General features: G+C 43.6%; 1 pseudogene; it reads left to right on the forward strand.

Annotated features, from left to right (window-relative positions):
• The first annotated feature begins 8240 nt into the window (after positions 1-8240).
• LOC101335648 (V-type proton ATPase subunit e 1 pseudogene) lies at positions 8241-8500 on the forward strand (annotated as a pseudogene).
• The last annotated feature ends 4857 nt before the right edge of the window (positions 8501-13357 follow it).

A 13357-nucleotide genomic window follows, 5' to 3' on the forward strand; every position in this document is an offset into this window, starting at 1 on the left:
GGAACAACTCCTACGGAGCACCTACTGAACGCTGGCAGAAGACCTCAGACCTCCCAAAAGGCAAGGAACCCCCCACGTACCTGGTTAGGGCAAAAGAAAAAACTAAACAGAGACAAAAGGATGGGGACGGGTCCTGCGCCGGCGGGAGAGAGCTGTGAAGGAGGAAAAGTGTCCACACACTGGGAGGCCCCTTCGCGGGCGGAGACTTCGGGTGGCGGAGTGGGGGAGCTTGGGGGCCGCGGAGGAGAGCGCGGCAACGAGGGTGCGGGGGGCAAGGCGGAGAGATTCCAGCGCAGGGGATCGGGCCGGCCGGCGCTCACCAGCCGAGAGGCTTGTCTGCTCGCCCGCTCGGGCGGGCGGGGTTGGGAGTTGGGGCTCAAGCTTCTGTCGGAGCGCCGGGAGAGGACTGAGGTTGGCGGCGTGAACGCAGCCTGCAGGGCGTTGGTGCGCCGCGGCTAGCCGGGAGGGAGTCTGGGGAAAGGTGTGGCCCTGCCGAGGAGGCAAGGGACTTTTTCTTCCCTCTTTGTTTCCTGGTGCGCGAGGAGAGGGGATTAAGAACGCTGCTTGAGAGAGCTCCAGGGACGGGCGCTAGCCGCGGCTAAAAGTGCGGAGCCCGGAGACGGACATGGGACGCTGGGGCCGCTGCTGCCGCCACCGGGAGGCCTGTGTGCGAACGCGGGTCGCTAGCCACATGCCCTTCCGGGGCGCCTGTGCAGCCCACCACTGCCAGGGTCCCGGGATCCGGGGACAACTCCCCCGGGAGAGCGCACGGCGCGCCTCGGGCTAGCAGCGTCACGCAGGCCTCTGCCGCCGCAGGCCCGCCCCAAGTTCCGTGACCCGCCCTGCCCCCCCCTGCCCCCGCCCCCCCCCCCCCCCCCCCGGCCTGAGTGAGCCAGAGCCTCCGAATCGGCGGCTCCTTTAACCCCGTCCTGTCTGAGCAAAGAACAGACGCCCTCCGGCGACCTACATGCACAGGTGGGGCCAAATCCAAAGCTGAGCCCCTGGGTACTGTGAGAACAAAGAAGAGAAAGGGAAATCTCTCCCAGCAGCCTCAGAAGCAGCGGAATAAAGCTCCAATGAACCTGATGTACCCTGCATCTGTGGAATACATGAATAGACAACGAATCATCCCAAATTAAGGAGCCCTGTGGATGAAAGGCTCTTGGTGCTGCAGCCAGGAGTCAGTGCTGTGCCTCTGAGGTGGGAGAGCCAACTTCAGGACACTGGTCCACAAGAGGCCTCCCAGCTGCACATAATATCAAACAGCGAAAATCTCCCAGAGATCTCCATCTCAACGCCAGCACCCAGCTTCACTCAACGACCAGCAAGCTACAGTGCTGGACATCCTATGCCAAACAACTAGCAAGACAGGAACACAACCCCACCCATTAGCAGAGAGGCTGCCCAAAATCATAATAAGTCTACAGACACCCCAAAACACACCACCAGACGTGGACCTGCCCACCAGAAAGACAAGATCCAGCTTTATCCACCAGAACACAGGCACTAGTCCCCTCCACCAGGAAGCCTACACAACCCACTGAACCAACCTTAGCCACTGGGGACAGACACAAAAAACAACAGGAACTACGAACCTTCAGCCTGCAAAAAAGGAGACCCCAAACACAGTAAGATAAGCAAAATGAAAAGACAGAAAAGCACACAGCAGATGAAGGAGCAAGATAAAAACCCACCAGACCAAACAAATGAAGAGGAAATAGGCAGTCTACCTGAAAAAGAATTCAGAATAATGATAGTAAAGATGATCCAAAATCTTGGAAATAGAATAGACAAAATGCAAGAATCAGTTAACAAGGACCTAGAAGAAATAAAGATGAAACAAACAATGATGAACAACACAATAAATGAAATGAAAAATACTCTACATGGGATCAATAGTAGAATAACTGAGGCGAAGAACGGATAAGTGACCTGGAAGATAAAATAGTGGAAATAACTACTGCAGAGCAGAATAAAGAAAAAAGAATGAAAAGAACTGAGGACAGTCTCAGAGACCTCTGGGACAACATTAAACGCACCAACATTCGAATTATAGGGGTTCCAGAAGAAGAAGAGAAAAATAAAGGGACTGAGAAAATATTTGAAGAGATTATAGTTGAAAACTTCCCTAATATGGGAAAGGAAATAGTTAATCAAGTCCAGGAAGCACAGAGAGTCCCATACAGGATAAATCCAAGGAGAAATACGCCAAGACACATATTAATCAAACTGTCAAAAATTAAATACAAAGAAAACATATTAAAAGCAGCAAGGGAAAAACAACAAATAACACACAAGGGAATCCCCATAAGGTTAGAGACAAAGAAGGACACTACATGATGATCAAGGGATCAATCCAAGAAGATATAACAATTGTAAATATTTATGCACCCAACATAGGTGCACCTCAATACATAAGGCAAATACTGACAGCCATAAAAGGGGAAATCGACAGTAACACATTCATAGTAGGGGACTTTAACACCCCACTTTCACCAATGGACAGATCATCCAAAATGAAAATAAATAAGGAAACACAAGCTTTAAATGATACATTAAACGAGATGGAGTTAATTGATATTTATAGGACATTCCATCCAAAAACAACAGAATACACATTTTTCTCAAGTGCTCATGGAACATTCTCCAGGATAGATCATATCTTGGGTCACAAATCAAGCCTTGGTAAATTTAAGGAAATTGAAATTGTATCAAGTATCTTTTCCAACCACAACGCTATGAGACTCAATATCAATTACAGGAAAAGATCTGTAAAAAATACAAACACATGGAGGCTAAACAATACACTACTTAATAGTGAAGTGATCACTGAAGAAATCAAAGAGGAAATCAAAAAATACCTAGAAACAAATGACAATGGAGACACAACGACTCAAAATCTATGGGATGCAGCAAAAGCAGTTCTAAGAGGGAAGTTTATAGCAATACAATCCTACCTTAAAAAACAGGAAACATCTCGAATAAACAACCTAACGTTGCACCTAAAGCAATTAGAGAAAGAAGAACAAAAAAACCCCAAAGTTAGCAGGAGGAAAGAAATCATAAAAATCAGATCAGAAATAAATGAAAAAGAAGTGAAGGAAACGATAACAAAGATCAATAAAACTAAAAGCTGGTTCTTTGAAAGGATAAACAAAATTGATAAACCATTAGCCAGACTCATCAAGAAAAAAAGGGAGAAGACTCAAATCAATAGAATTAGAAATGAAAAAGGAGAAGTAACAGCTGACACTGCAGAAATACAAAAGATCATGAGAGATTACTACAAGCAACTCTATGCCAATAAAATGGACAACCTGGAAGAAATGGACAGATTCTTAGAAAGGCACAACCTGCCAAGACTGAATCAGGAAGAAATAGAAAATATGAACAGACCAATCACAAGCACTGAAATTGAAACTGTGATTAAAACTCTTCCAACAAGCAAAAGCCCAGGACCAGATGGCTTCACAGGCGAATTCTATCAAACATTTAGAGAAGAGCTATCACCTATCCTTCTCAGACTCTTCCAAAATATAGCAGAGGGAGGAACACTCCCAAACTCATTCTACGAGGCCACCATCACCCTGATACCAAAACCAGACAAGGATGTCACAAAGAAAGAAAACTACAGGCCAATATCACTGATGAATATAGATGCAAAGATCCTCAACAAAATACTAGCAAACAGAATCCAACAAAAAATTAAACGGATCATACACCATGATCAAGTGGGGTTTATTCCAGGAATGCAAGGATTCTTCAATATAAGCAAATCAATCAATGTGATACACCATATTAACAAATTGAAGGAGAAAAACCATATGATCATCTCAATAGATGCAGAGAAAGCTTTTGACAAAATTCAACACCCATTTATGATAAAAACCCTGCAGAAAGTAGGCATAGAGGGAACTTTCCTCAACATAATAAAGGCCATTTATGACAAACCCACAGCCAACATCGTCCTCAATGGTGAAAAACTGAAAGCATTTCCACTAAGATCAGGAACAAGACAAGGTTGCCCACTCTCACCACTCTTATTCAATATAGTTTTGGAAGTTTTAGCCACAGCAATCAGAGAAGAAAAGGAAATAAAAGGAATCCAAATCGGAAAAGAAGAAGTAAAGCTGTCACTGTTTGCAGATGACATGATACTATACATAGAGAATCCTAAAGATGCTACCAGAAAACTACTAGAGCTGATCAATGAATTTGGTAAAGTAGCAGGATACAAAATTAATTCACAGAAATCTCTGGCATTCCTATACACTAATGATGAAAAATCTGAAAGTGAAATCAAGAAAACACTCCCATTTACCATTGCAACAAAAATTATAAAATATCTAGGAATAAACCTACCTAAGGAGACAAAAGACCTGTATGCAGAAAATTATAAGACACTGATGAAAGAAATTAAAGATGATACAAATAGATGGAGAGATATACCATGTTCTTGGATTGGAAGAATCAACATTGTGAAAATGACTCTACTACCCAAAGCAATCTACAGATTCAATGCAATCCCAATAAACTACCACTGGCATTTTTCACAGAACTAGAACAAAAACTTTCACAATTTGTATGGAAACACAAAAGACCCCGAATAGCCAAAGCAATCTTGAGAACGAAAAACGGAGCTGGAGGAATCAGGCTTCCTGACTTCAGACTATACTACAAAGCTACAGTAATCAAGACAGTATGGTACTGGCACAAAAACAGAAATATAGATCAATGGAACAGGATAGAAAGCCCAGAGATAAACCCACGCACATATGGTCACCTTATCTTTGACAAAGGAAGCAGGAATGTAGAGTGGAGAAAGGACAGCCTATTCAATAAGTGGTGCTGGGAAAACTGGACAGCTACATGTAAAAGTATGAGATTAGATCACTCCCTAACACCATACACAAAAATAATCTCAAAATGGATTAAAGACCTACATGTAAGGCCAGAAACTATCAAACTCTTAGAGGAAAACATAGGCAGGACACTCTATGACATAAATCACAGCAAGGTCCTTTTTGACCCACTTCCTAGAGAAATGGAAATAAAAACAAAAGTAAACAAATGGGACCTAATGAAACTTAAAAGCTTTTATGCAGCAAAGGAAACCATAAAGAAGACCAAAAGACAACCCTCAGAATGGGAGAAAATATTTGCAAATGAAGCAACTGACAAAGGATTAATCTCCAAAATTTATAAGCAGCTCATGCAGCTTAATAACAAAAAAACAAACAACCCAATCCAAAAATGGGCAGAAGACCTAAATAGACATTTCTCCAAAGAAAATATACAGAGTGCCAACAAACACATGAAAGAATGCTCAACATCACTAATCATTAGAGAAATGCAAATCAAAACTACAATGAGATATCATCTCACACCAGTCAGAATGGCCATCATCAAAAAATCTACAAACAATAAATGCTGGAGAGGGTGTGGAGAAAAGGGAACACTCCTGCACTGCTGGTGGGAATGTGAATTGGTACAGCCACTATGGAGAACAGTATGGAGGTTCCTTAAAAAACTACAAATAGAACTACCATATGACCCAGCAATCCCACTACTGGGCATATACCCTGAGAAAACCATAATTCAAAAGGAGTCATGTACCAAAATGTTCATTGCAGCTCTATTTACAATAGCCCAGAGATGGAAACAACCTAAGTGTCCATCATCGGATGAATGGATAAAGAAGATGTGGCACATATATACTATGGAATATTACTCATCCATAAAAAGAAACGAAATTGAGCTATTTGTAATGAGGTGGATAGACCTAGAGTCTGTCATACAGAGTGAAGTAAGTCAGAAAGAGAGAGACAAATACCGTATGCTAACACATATATATGGAATTTAAGAAAAAAAATGTCATGAAAAACCTAGGGGTGAAACAGGAATAAAGACACAGACTTACTAGAGAATGGACTTGAGGCTATGGGGAGGGGGAAGGGTAAACGGTGACAAAGCGAGAAAGAGGCATGGACATATATACACTACCAAACGTAAGGTAGATAGCTAGTGGGAAGCAACCGCATAGCACAGGGAGATCAGCTCGGTGCTTTGTGACCGCCTGGAGGGTTGGGATAGGGAGGGTGGGAGGGAGGGAGACGCAAGCGGGAAGAGATATGGGAACATATGTATATATATAACTGATTCATTTTGTTGTGAAGCTGAAACTAACATACCATTGTAAAGCAATTATACTCCAATAAAGATGTTAAAATGAATTAAAAAAAAGTAAAATTAAAAAAATAAAAGGTAAAATCATGACTTGCATACAAATATACAATGAACACATCAATTATTTTATTTTATTTTTAAAATTTATTTATTTTATTTATTTTTGGCTGGGTTGGGTCTTTGTTGCTGTGTGCGGGCTTTCTCTAGTTGTGGCGAGTGTGGGCTACTCTTTTTTTTTTTTTTTTTTTTGCGGTACGTGGGCCTCTCACTGTTGTGGCCTCTCCCGTTGCAGAGCACAGGCTCCGGACGCGCAGGCTCAGCAGCCCTTGCTCACGGGCCTAGCCGCTCCGCGGCATGTGAGATCTTCCCGGACCGGGGCCCGAACCTGCGTCCCCTGCATCAGCAGGCGGACTCTCAACCACTGCGCCACCAGGGAAGCCCGGGGGCTACTCTTTTGTTGCGGTGTGTGGGCTTCTCATTGCAGTGGCTTCTCTTGTTGCGGAGCATGGGCTCTAGGCGTGCGGGCTTCAGTAGTTGTGGCTCGTGGGCTCTAGAGCGCAGGCTCAGCAGTTGTGGTGCACGGGCTTAGTTGCTCCGCGGCATGTGGGATCTTCCCAGACCAGGGCCCGAACCCGTGTCCCCTGCACTGGCAGGCGGATTCTTAACCACTGAGCCACCAGAGAAGCCCCTCTTTTAATCATTAATTAATGAGGGAACTAATAAGATGTTACAATCAGTTCAAAGAAGAATTCAATGAAGCCCAAGTATTAAAGCAATAAGGAATGCTAGAACAGATTTACAAATAGATGCAGAACTGGTCTATCCACAGGGTAATTGCATTCCACCAGCGCAATCAGTTGCATTCCACAGGATGCAATTCATTTCTGTGGACAAGAATTATTGGTTATGATCAGGCTTCCACAACTTAAAAAGTTATAAAATAGCTCAAAGACAATGATAGATGAAGATAACCCTAAAGGGTATACTAGACAGACATTCTATTTGGCAGGTGGGGGCGGGGGGGGGGGTGCTCATTTCAAAATCTTTCACAGTGTTTACTGGCACCACAATATCATATTGTCCTTCTTGAAACATCTTCCTTTGCTTCTGTGCCAGCCCCGTCTCTTGATTTTCCTCTTACTTTGCCACTTTCTGTATCTCAAGTCTCTTCGATCCTCCCCTTCCTCCCATTTTCTCTATATGTTGGAGTGCCCCAGGGCTCTGAGCTCTCTCTTCTCTTTTTACACTCTCCCTAGTAGCATCATGTAGCCCAAGAGTTAGTAAACTACAGTCCATGGGCCAAATCTGGCCTGCCACTTGCTTCTACAAATAAAGTTTTATTGGGACATAGTCATGCTCATTCATTCATAGATTACCTACAGCTGCTTTCATACTACAGTGCCAAACTTAAGTAACTATGACCGACTGTATGACCCACGAAGCCTAAAATGTTTACTATCTGGACCTTCTGTTTGCCCTTCTGCTGGCAAACAGAAAACAGCATACCAACCCGTGATCTAGTCCTATGGCTTTCAAAACTTACATTAATGACTCCCAAATTTATATGTCCAAGCTGACCTCACCCCAGCACTCCAGACTTGTTAATACCACTACCTTCTCCATGTCTCCATCACCTATCTAAAAGCCACCTCAAACTTACCATGGCCACCCTCAATCCTGCTTCTCTCCAGAACTTCCCACCTCAGTAAATGGCACTACTTTCACCCAGTTGCTTAGGCCAAAACCCTTGGTATCTTCTTTTAGTCCTCTTCCGTTTTCACACTCCACATCCTTTTCCATCAGAAAATTCTAGTTGCTCTGCCTTTATAATAGAGCTTGATTCTGAACACTTCTCTCCACCTCCACTGCTAACCTCTTTATCCAAACCATCATCCCTTGCTAGATTATGCAACATCCTCCTAACTGATCCCCTTGCTTCCTCCCTCGCCCCACACAGCAGGCAAGCATTTCTGAAAAATATAATTCAAGTTGACACTTCCGGATGGGACCAAAGTGAGGTGGCGGGGCAGGGACTGACACCTCCCGCAGCAACCATGGCGTATACTGGCTTCACAGTGCCTCTCGTCGTGATGAGTGTGTTCTAGGGCTTCCTTGGCTTCTTGGTGCCCTGGGTTCATCCCTAAGGGTCCCAACTGGGGAGTTATCATCATTATCATCACCATCTTGGTGACCTGTTCAGTTTGCTGCTATCTCTTTTGGCTGATTGCAGTCCTGGCCCAACTTAACCCTCGCTATGGACCACAGTTGAAAAATGAAACCATCTGGTAGGTACCTCAAACATCATTGGCCTTGAGGAAGAAGACCTGCTCGCCAGGGCTCAGTCGTTGAGGTCACGAAGAGAACTCCTCTAGATGCAAAAGCACCTCCATACCCAGACCACCTTCCCGACTTGCCCACTTTGGCCGTCAGCTGCCTTAAACATTCACACCACATTTGAATATCTTATTCTAGAATGCAGTATTTTTTCCTGTCTCCTTTACATTTTGATGAATGATGTGTCTATTTAATCTAAACTGTGCTGCCTCCACAAAATGTTTATGTACTGTTCCGAGATAGAAAGTACCATCCTTCTGAGAAATAATGTTACTGTGTCTCCTCGGATCCTGTGGGTTTGAAGGTGGCTGCTGCCTGCTCACAACATGAGAATGAGGGAAGCGTTTGGAAACTGTTATACACGGTAAGACTGCAGTGGGGCAGTCAGTAGGAGAACATGTTCAGAGGGAAAATCTGTCTCACCAGAATTATACCAAAAATATATACCAAAGTATATTTTCAGGATGAATTTCTTATTTCTGCCATCTTTTGGAATAAATAATTTTTCTGCTTTCTATGGGAAAAAAATATACATATATAAATAAAATTCAGATCATGACACTCCCTTGCTCAGCAGCTTCCTAGCGCACTTAGAATAAAATCAAAGTCCTTCCATGACCCTGGCTGCTTCTCTGACTCATCTCCTACCTCTCTTTCTCAACCACTCTTCACTCCGGCCACACTGGCCTCCTAGCTCATTCCTCTAACACAGCAAACACACCCCGGTCCCTGCACTTTACACTTGCTATTCCCTCGACTTCAGAACTTCTTTTTTTTTTTTTTTTTCCACTTTGACTTTCTGTTTATTTTTCAATTTAAGATTATGTCCCAAATAAAACAGCCACAACAATAAAATCAAACAGGGAATTCCCTGGTGGTCCAGTGGTTACGATTCCACCCTCTCACCGCCAAAGGCCTGGGTTTGATTCCTGGCTGGGGAACTAAAATCCCACAAGCCGCAAAGCACGGCCAAAACCAAAAACAAAACAAGAACAAAAAAAAAAAAAAAAAAATCACGCCCTGCCTGCCACAGTCTGGAAACTTTCCTGTAACTTTTATTTTCCCTGCTTTACTGAGATATAATTGACATATAACGTTGTGTAATTTTAAGGTGTACAATGTGATGACTTGATATATGTATAAATGGCAAAATTATTACTGTAGTAAGGTTAGGAAACACATCCATCACCTCACATAGTTTTTTGGTGAAAACTTTTAAGATCTACTCTCTTAGCAACTTTCAAGTATACAATACAGTATTGTTAACTGTATTCATTATGCTGTACATTAGATCCCCATAATTTATTCATCTTATAACTGGTAATTTTACCCTTTGACCAGCTTCACCTATTTTCCCTACCCCTACCCCCACCCCCTGCCCCTGGTAACCACAAATCTAGTCTCTGTTTCTGAGTTCAATTTCCTCTACCTGAGACCTGTTTCCCCAAGAGCCATATGGCCACTTCCTTACTTCAGTCAGGTCACTGTTCAAATGTTGTCTTTTGTGAGAAGATTCCTCTGCTCCTCCTCAAGTATCAGGCTTCATCACTCTCTAGCCCCTTACCATGCCACCTTGTTTTATTTTTCTTCAACCTAATATATATATATATATATAACTACCATATCATATATATATATATTATCACTACTATAGAATATAATCTCCATGAGGGCAGGAACTTTGACATATAGCAGGTGTGTTGAATGACTGAATACAGTCAGTATGTATTGAATGACTGAATGGACATAATCCAAACATAGGGAATAATGAAACAAAATTTAAGCAGTTTCCTAAGGGCACCAGTTTCTCCACAAATGAATGGAAGAAAACTAAAAGGGCCTGGCTCAAACACTACCCACCACTCAGACAAGTCTTGGGTTTTCCTAAAGAGGAGCCCACTAACAGCACACTTTCCATCTTAGACATACAATGAGGTCATTTTAACACAAATACAGTGCAGATGTATTTCTGCCAGTGGGTGGAAGGGACATGGGCAGATAGGGAGGGGATAAAGGAAGGGGCCTAAGAGAAAACAGTGTTCGTGCATCCTTCTAAATCTAAGAGTAGTTGTTAGATTGGGTGACTTAGGGTCCCTGGCATGTGAGAAAATATTCTGATGTCCTGTGGTCCCACAGCCTCCAGATCCCAGCCCTCATCCCAATGTGGACTGTCTTGTTCAATGTGGACCATCAACCATGCAAAGATAGATGGTTTCTGGGCTTCCCTGGTGGTGCAGTGGTTGAGAGTCCGCCTGCCGATGCAGGGGACAGGGGTTCGTGCCCCGGTCCGGGAAGATCCCACATGCTGCGGAGTGGCTGGGCCCGTGAGCCGTGGCCGCTGAGCCTGTGCGTCCGGAGCCTGTGCTCCGCAACAGTGAGAGGTCTGCGTACCGCAAAAAAAGAAAAAAAAAAAAAAAAAAGATAGATGGTTTCTGTTCTCATCACCTACCTATAGACCCCCCCAGCCCACTGTTCTCCCATAGCTCTAGCCCCTTATCCCAGCTCTCTACTAGACAACTCCACCCATCACGCCTCAGATTACCAGAATGACCTCTCTAAAATTCCCATGTAAATAGACCATGCCATCAGTAAAATCCTTCCATGGCCCCCTGGCTTTCAGAATTGTTTCATCTCCTCGGCATGGCCTCCAAGGCCTCCCAGGACTGGATCCCTGCTTACCTCTCAAGCATCACTTCCAGTCATGTCCCTCTTCTCCAGAATTGTAAGGTTCCATCGGATCCTGTGATGAGGGATGTTCATTCACACCACCATCCCTTTGCTCATGCTGTTCGTTCAGCCTAGAAATCCCCCCCCACCTCCCCAGCTTACTGGCTAAATCAATTAATTCTTCAGGACACAGCTCAGGTGCTGCTTGATGTCTGATCCTTGATGACAATCAAATGAAGTTCCAAGTCCTTTCTCCAGTTTAAAAAAGGTGGAGTCAGAACAATCACTTAGTACCTGTGTGATCCTGGGCAAGTCATTTAACCTCTCAAAGTTTTCTCTTGTAGGTAATAATAGTGCCAACTTGGTTATGAGTGTTAAACGAGATCCGTGTCTCCTCAACTTTAGTATCCAGCCATGGGTGATCATCTTCATGATAATTGCCATATCTATATATCATGTTTATAAATATATTTTAAAATAAACTTTAAATTGACTAACATTTTAAAACTAATTTTAATATGCTGTTTTAAATATATGTATTAAGCAGAAGTTAGTGCTGGAAACAGAAACCTCTCTAGGTATTTCAAGAAGAGAGGGATACAATAAAAGGGATTATATGCTTTCAATATTGTTGGAAGGGCTGGAGGAGGAGTCAGGGGCCACAGCTTGAATATTTGTTTCAAGGTCACACCACCATAGTTGCAGCCCAGAAGTCAGCAGGCTGCTGCAACTGCAGGTGCAGCTGCTGCCACCACTGTAGCACGACCGTCTCATGCCCACTTATAGGAAGAGGATTGAACTGGTAATGCTGCACAATTCCAAAAGATAATGGAGCCTATGTCATTGGCTACCTCACCTGATGTCCACTGAGAGAAGACAAATAAGGGCTGAAGGAAGGGGTGGTCTAAGGAACAAAAATAATTCTGGTTTTTGATTACCTTCGCTGCTCTTATGATAGTCTTTTTTTTTAAGATTTTTTTTTTTGGATCTGGACCATTTTTAAAGTCTTTATTGAATTTGTTGCAATATTGCTTCAGTTTTATGTTTTGCTTTTTTGGCCACAAGGCATGTGGGATCTTAGCTCCCTGACCAGGGATCGAACCCACACCCTCTGTGTTGGAAGGTGAGTCTTAACCACTGGACAACCAGGGAAGTCCCAATACTCTTCCTTGAAAGGGGCTTTTATTTCCTGACCCCCATCTTCCCTCTTCCTTCCCACCCCCCCACCTCTCTCCTGCTGCTTCCAACTGTCTTTCATTTCCTCAAGCAGCTGTAATTGGTCATTTGCTGTAGAAGCCTGGGAGAAGGTTTAAGGGAGTGGATATTTGTAAGACTGGTCCTTCGCTTAATAAATACATGTTTTACTTGTGTCTGCTCTGTATGAGGAGGCAACATGAGTAGAAGCTATGATCCCTTACATAAAAACTTTAGATAGATAGACAGATAGATAGATAGAGATATATGCTATATGCCAGATAGTATGCTAAGGCCTTAACGTTGGTTATCTCATTTACTTCTCACAGCTCTCTAAATCAATGCTGTTCTCATCTCCGTATTCAGATAAGAAAAATGAAACACCCAGAGAACAAACAATCTGTTTAAGGTTGCCGAAGCTTGAGAGTTATAGAGCCAGGTTCCAGCCCAGCCCTGTACACTCTAAAGCTACCACTCATGACCACAACACTGGCACTGCTTGCTACAAAACATGTGGGTTTTGCAGAATTACCATTGAAATGACTGGAGTGGAAATCTGGTGACTTCAAACCACAAGTCCCCTCAACCTCCATAAGAAATGCCCACAAGTTGCTGTGCAGTAAGCCCCAGAAGACACTCATTTGGCCCTGTGTTCAAGTCAAAGTCTTTAAAACTCAAAGGAGGAAGTAATTTCTTCTGGGTGAGGCCTTTGAGGACAGGCCTCCAGAAGGATTTGACATTTGATTTCAGATTTGAAGGCTCAGTATATATGGCCGGGCAGAGGTGGGGTAGGGAGCATGCTCAGGTGGAGAAGATAGCCTGAGTAAAGATCCAGATGTAAAAAGTCAGGACCTGCGTGAGGCCATAGTGTGCAGCACATGAGCAGATGGGATGGGAGCAGGCGTGTGTTGCACTCAGCCTCCTACCTGGCACACAGGAAATACTGGGCATGTCTTCCTGAAGGGCCTTAGAACAC

This window comes from Tursiops truncatus, chromosome 12 (genome assembly GCF_011762595.2).
Source record: "Tursiops truncatus isolate mTurTru1 chromosome 12, mTurTru1.mat.Y, whole genome shotgun sequence".
NCBI classification, from domain to species: domain Eukaryota; kingdom Metazoa; phylum Chordata; class Mammalia; order Artiodactyla; family Delphinidae; genus Tursiops; species Tursiops truncatus.